The following is a 7,367-nucleotide window of genomic DNA, read 5'->3' on the forward strand; positions in this document are numbered from 1 at the left end:
GTCGATTACGCACGAGGAAAGGTTAGCACCCTCGTAACGCCCGAAATTGGTACCGAATTGATTGTTTAATGTCCTAGTGTCAAAATTTTGAAAAGATTTTAGAATACGATCCTTTGAAGAGAAAATTTGGATAAAATGAATTGGATGATGAGACTCACTTACTCCAAAGAAATAAATTGTCACACTCAGTAAGTTAGAGTGTAACATTTTGAATCCTCAAAATTAAGTTTATCTTTTGACTTTTAAAGCCTATGCATTTTGAGAAGGATATCCGATTACTTAGGGTCAAGTGAGAAAATCAAAACCCAGTAAGTTAGGGTTCGACTTCACAAAATTCCTAAATATCGAATATTACCTTTATTTTCATTTGTTAGAAGAATCCTCGTCTCGAGAAAATAATATGTCATATCCAATGCGTTAGGACACCACGTATCGAATTCCCGAGAACGAGCTTTTTATTTGTGTGTTAATTAAAGAGCGTTTTTGACTATTTGGATTTAACGAAGAAAATCGAAACCCAATATGTTAGAGCTCAATCCTCTCGAATCTAAACGTGAAATTTTGCTTATTTTAAAACCATGATTTATATTAAATAAAAACACAAAATGGTAGAAATAATCACGATATTAATGTGCGTAACGAAACAATAATGAATATGAAAATGTAAGCATAATTAATACGAACAACAACAAAATTAAGATAAATAAATAAAAGAGACAAATTAATTATAATAACAAGTAAATAAATAAATAGAATTAAAACGTTTTTAAAATAATAATTGGCACATAAATAGATAAATAAATAATAACAAGAAAAAATAAATAAAATTAAAAAAATGTGAAAATATATATATGTATGTATATTATAAAAATGTGTGTATGTACGTATTAAAAACTATAAAATATAAAAGCTATATATGCATGTGTATATATATATATGATAAAGTTTGAAATAAAAGGATATGTATAAGCAAATAATAATAACCAACATACAATAAGATAAATATATCTCAAATCTAAACGAATGAATATAGGAATATAATAAGTAATAATGATAGCAGTGATAATATTAATAATAAAAGTAATACTAATAATAATATTAGTAATAACAAAAATAATAGTAATAAAAGTAACAAAGATAATAATACTATAGTAATGATGACGTTAATAATAATAATACTAAAAATAAAAATAAAAAAACTACTAATAATAAAAATAATTATAAAATAGCAAAGATATGAAAAAAAGGACTAAATTGAGCTAAAAACAAAATTTTGGGGCCAAATCGAAATAAATAAAACAGGGTTGCCAAAGGACTGAAATGAAACGCGCTCAAAATGCGAGGGACTTTTAGGGAAATAATTCCCAGTCCCAAAACGTGACATTTCAAGCGAGGGACTGCATGTGGTCCAAGGACCAAATCGAAACAGAAGCAAAATTCGTAGCCCAAAATCAGAAAAACCAAAAAGGATCACATCGCACCATGCTGCAAAATCCGAGGGACCAATCGCGTAAAAAGCCCATTCACCTCAAACACGCGGGTCCTGTGGACTGCTGGGTCGGGTCGCGGGTCAGAGGTCCAAAACAACATCGTTTTAAGGCCATGAAGCAGGCCCTAAACGGCACCGTTTCTTCCATTATATAAAAGTTAAACTAAACCCTAAAATTTGGCAGCCATTTCCTATTGAATCTAACTTAAAAAAAAAACGTAAATCTACCCACTCAGTGTGCCGCTCTGCGTTCTAAGAGCATTCGAACGGCCTCCGATCCCAGCCCCTTCTCCGATGACGACGGAGTGAACCAGGATCGCGCCACCAGGTAGCCCTCCCCTCACCTCTCTTTCTCCTTTATTACGTATATATATATATATATCAAAACAAAGAACAGATTGAAGAGAGAAAAATAACAACTTTGAAATCGCCTTTAAGAACTGTTTTTTTATTGCTTTTCTTTCAAGGATTTCATACAATATCCGTCCCCCCCTTTCTTTCGGTTTCATCCCTTTTATATTGAAAAAACTCAGTAATAAAAAGAGAAAAATATCAAAATCTCATTCCATTTCCGCTATTTTTGTATTCTTTCGTTTTTGCTACTTTGACTTGTTTGTTTGCTACAGTTACTGGAGTACGGAGGAGGACATGGCACGTACGGAGGCACGCGTGAGGCCGAGGGAAAGCCCTGGTGGTTGCAGCGCTGGAGGCCAGCCATTCCTGCTAGGGTTTCTGGTTCTTTTTCTGTTTTGGGCTAGATGTAGTTGGGTTTAGGTTTGGGCTAAGTTAACTGGGTTAGATATTGGGCTAGGCTAGTGTTTGGGTAGTGGGCCACACAGGCTATTGTAAATGGACTTGAACTTTATTATTATTTTTTGGTTGGTTATTGTTTGCCTGGGCCCGGGCAAAAATTGGGCTCTACAGCTGCCCCTCTTTGCTCATGGTCGTGTAACGGGAATGAAGCAAATACTAAAAAAATGGCTAATTTTGCCCGGTCGAGTTTGAACCTTGGTGTTTTTCTTCAAGTAGCCTCATTCCATCCTACTGCATCTTAGAGGTATAGGAATTGCTTTGATCCACTCTACCACCATATCAGGGAGATAGGATTCGTAACTCGTAAGTTTAATCTGTTTGACTGTGATGTCGGGGAAGCAAGATTCGCCGTTGTGTCTTCAATCTGTTCCACTGCACCGCCTGGGAAGTAAGATTCACCATTGTGGCTTTATTCTTTTTAACTATAATGTCAGGGAAGTAAGATTCGCTGTTGTGGCTTTAATCTGTTCCACTGCAGTGCATGGGAAGTAAGATTCGCTGTTGTAGCTTTAATCTTTTTAACTGCAATGTCGGGGAAGCAAGATTCACCGATGTGGCTTTAATCTGTTCCACTGCATTGCCTGGGAAGTAAAATTGGTATTTTCGATCTGCTTCGTTGTCGATGCAGGATGACAAGATCAGCTATCTTCACTGATCTGTTCTCTAGGGAACATGACCTGTATAATGAACCTAATTATGCCTAATGATTAAGATGGCATGATCAAGATGAATCCAATGCTCCTAACTTGACATGTGAATAATGTTTGCATGAACGCAAAGTTTTATTTTTTTCGAGAATGATCCCGTTTAGGTTGTCATTACTCCAAGTTTATTAAGGCTTTGTGACTGACGTGCTACAACGCCTTCTTGCTTGACTGACCTTTCTGAGGAAACATTTAGCCAGGTTTCCCCCCACTGTAAACCTCAAAGTTTAATCCATTAGGGCGCAAAATTTGTACCATCATTCTCCCACTGCAATCCAAGGGTAGAAATATATGGCTTTTCCTTAATCATCTTTTATTACAGGATCTAACTCGTTCTGGTTCCTTACACCATTCCCAGGGTGTCGTACCAAAGACTTATGCGCAAATGAAGGCTCTCTTATCCAAGGTAACCTTTTCCTATTGCTTGGTGATCATTGCTTGCTTGTTTATGGCATCTTGTCAATCAATGCATGTGACAACAAAATCCAAAGAGAAAATCTAAATTTAGACTCTTCCTTCTCAAATTTCCAACCATTAAATTTGGTGCGTTTTAAACAATAGTCATGTTTCAGGTTCCCGTATTATTTAGAAACTTTTCAGAGTAATATGCAAAACTTCCTTTGTGAAATTTTTATTTTTCCATTGATCATTATTCCAATGCAACATGCTTGCAAAAAAGGGTCATGACAATGGATAAGAATAAAGTTGGTTCTAAGCATAGCTCAAAATGAATAAAGTATCAAAAACAGTAAAGAAGGATAATAAAGAAATTGATTGGGAATGTATATCTTGGAAAAGAAAAAAAAGTATTCCAAGAACAAAAAATTCAATATAAATAATACGAGAATTGGGTGCCCCAGATATCGCAGCTTGAACTTCTCTGTACAAACTTTCTGAAGACCATTCTGAGTTTGACATGTGTTTAGGAGATCTACATTACTTTGTCGATGCCCCAAAATCGCCTATCCTTTCCTGTTGATTCAAGCATAGCAAGATCACCACATGCCCCAATATGATCAAAATTCGAGTTGCTCTGATCACCTCATGCCCCATTTTAATCAATATTTAAGCCGCTATTTTCGGGTTTTCAACTCAAATCCCCTTTGGCCTAAGGTGCCCTTTGCGGGTTTCCCCCTTACCCTCTCCATCATTTTGTATTTTTCATTTTCTCTTTTTCATTTTTCACATTTTTTTGACTCGAAGTGCCCTTTGTGATTTTTCACCTTAGTCCTTTCCTCTTCTTTAAACGAAGTATTTCTTGACTGGATCTGAGTTTATAGGACTAGCAATTTCACCCAGGATTAGTGCTCCTCTAGAAAAGGTCTTCTTTACAACATAGGGACATTCCTGGTTTGGCATTCATTTCCCTCTAGAATCCTTTTGTTGAGGAAGGATCTTTTTCAACATCCAGCCCTCTCGTGGAATTCTCTAAGACGACCCTGTTTATTATGGGCTCGTATCATTTGTTTCTGGTACATCCGACCCTGATGAATAGCTTTGAACCCTTTTCCTAGGTCTAATTGATCACGTCGCGATTGGATCCTTCCAACTCTAATACCCGGAGAGAGGGGATTTCAATAGGTAAAACTACCTCAATCCCGTAGACCAAAGAGAACAGCGTTGCTCTGATAGAAATCTTGATAGATGTTCAGCAAGCAAGGAGGGCAAATGGTGATTTCCCATGCCAGTCCTTGTAAATCTCAGTCATTTTTGCAATTCATTGTCTTGCAATACAGTGACAAACCGTAGTGTCTGATTTTGAATTGATTACAGCTCTTAGCTATCGCGTTATCATTCAAGTTCAATGTATTTTCCAATACCATCGGCATATGATGACATTGACGCATGCAGTAGCCTCTATCCATTTGATGAAGTAATTAATGATCTCAATAGTGAAACAATGCCCATTAGAAGTCTTCGATAATGATGATGTCCATGCCCCATTTTGCTCAAAAGTAAAATGACTAAAGAGTAGAGCGACTGGGATAATTAGACCTTATTGGAAATTAATTACTTTTTAGTCTCTTACATACTATTTGCATTACGAAATTCAAAGGCGAAAGAAAAAAAAGTTGAAAAAAGGCAATTAAAGTTAAAATTGTGTTTTGATTGGCTAGTTTTGCTGTTTTTATGGAGTAATACAGTAAAAGGTAAATAATGTTGTGAAAATTGGAGTTATAAAACTCATACTTTACTGGGAAATTTTGCTTTTTGGCTTAAAAACTAAAGCAAACTTTTGGCACTAAACACACAAAATAAATAAATAAAAAAAAGAAGAAGGAAAGTTTTACATTGCTGCATCAAGAATTTAATAATGGATTGTTATTATTATTAGATGATAAAAGGAAAATAAATTACTATGATGAGATTCCATTTTATACTTTTATCTCTAAAAAATAATTTTATCAATTGGATTGAATTTAAGGGTTTTTTCCCTATTTAATTATGGTATTTTTATTGGGGGTTTGAAAATCTTTTCAAGAGGCAATTTTATCGTATATAGATATATTATTAAATTTGATTTTTTATTGAATTAATGTTACGAGCTAATTAGATATCAACTTAATTTTAAGTTTTTAAAAAGAATTCAACAAACAATAAATATTATTACGGGTATATTTAAGTAGTTAATCTTAAAAGAAACTACTTAAAAACACTTAATTTTAAGAATTTTTAAACTCTATTATTGGTGTATAAATGAACATATACGTTTAATTGAGTTGAGTGATATCTAAAAAATAAAAATAAAACATAAGAAATAAGAAATAAATAGTATAAATGTTATTTAACATAAAATTTTAATTATTTTTATTAATTATGTCAAAAATTTATAATTATTTATTTTATAAAACAACACTTTTCACCTAATCTTTTTATCACTTTCAATTTCTCAAGCACTGTCATTTAAATATTTTTGTTTTAATTGAAAATTGAAAATAAATTTATTTCAAAAAAGACATAATAACTTATTTGGCTTTCTAACTTTAAAAAAATCATTTTAATTTTCTATTTAATTTTTCACATATTTTAACCCTTAAATTTGCTCTATTTATCAAATCACTCAAAATAAATAAAAAGAGTTAACTCTGTTAACTTTACTAACCTGGTTATACATCGACAAGCAAGAAGAAGAAAGAAATTATCTTGCACTTCACGTCGATATACTATTTGAAATTGCGTTGTTGTGTCAAAAGAAGGATAGCTATACTGATTCGGTATACTCTAAAAATACATTTGGTACAAGGTTGACGATCTCACAAAGATTGAGTTTCGGTGAATTCCCATTTAATCCCATCTTTTACGGAATCAATCCCCTACAAGAATATGTGGAGCTCGGCATGTCTGGAAGCACAGGAGAACATTCTTTTGCTGATATTATTACCAGTATTCGATACTGGGCTATTCATAGCTTTCCTATATCTTCCCTATTCATCGTAGGTTGATTATTCGTCAGCATAAGTTTAGCTTATGATGTGCTTGGAAGTTCTTGTCCAAACGAGTATTTTACAGAGAGTCGACTAGGAATTCCATTAATAACTGGCCGTTTTGATTTTTGGAACAACTTGATGAATTTAGTAGATCTTTTTAGGAGGACCCAATGACCATAGATCGAACCTATCCAATTTTTACAGTGCGATGGTTGGCGGATTGCCACGTGGACACCAAGTTAGCAATTAATTAATTTTTTAAAATTTAAAAAATTAAAAATTATTAAAAAAAGTAAAAAATTATAAAAATATTTTTAATTTTTAAAAAATTAATTAATTGCTAAAGTGGTATACATGTGGATTGCCACGTCAAGAAAGTTAGTAAACTTTAACTTTTTCATTAATTTTGAGTGATTTTTGACAAATAATGCAAGCTTAAAGATTAAAAGAGATGAAAAAAATAAATAAATAACTAAAATTACTTTTTTTATATAAAATTAAAGAACCAAATAAATCATTATACCTTTAAAAACTATTCGCATAATAATTTTTTAACCATCAAATAACACCTTATCTTTGTAAAACGAAAATAACTTATCTTGTTCTTTTTAATAATTTTCATTATTTTTCATTTTTTAATAAATTTTTTTTATTAATTTCACCATAGGTGGTGTCCAAATTTTTAATATTTTAAAAATTTTTGGTAAAGAGTGCTTTTAAGTAGGGCACTTTCTTAAGATTAGTTAAATTTGTATTTAATGTACTATTCTCAAGTTGTCGATTTTTAATAATTTTAATTTCAAACATTAAAAGGTAATCCTTAGCTCTTTATTTTTTCTTCTAAAAGTGTGTATGTACTACAAAAAATTATATGTAAATGAGTTAAGCAGATATCGTCTACCAAATATGAAAAAAGCTTGGGATTTTGCTTCT

The sequence above is a fragment of the Gossypium hirsutum genome, chromosome D10 (genome assembly GCF_007990345.1).
Source record: "Gossypium hirsutum isolate 1008001.06 chromosome D10, Gossypium_hirsutum_v2.1, whole genome shotgun sequence".
Lineage (NCBI taxonomy): Eukaryota > Viridiplantae > Streptophyta > Magnoliopsida > Malvales > Malvaceae > Gossypium > Gossypium hirsutum.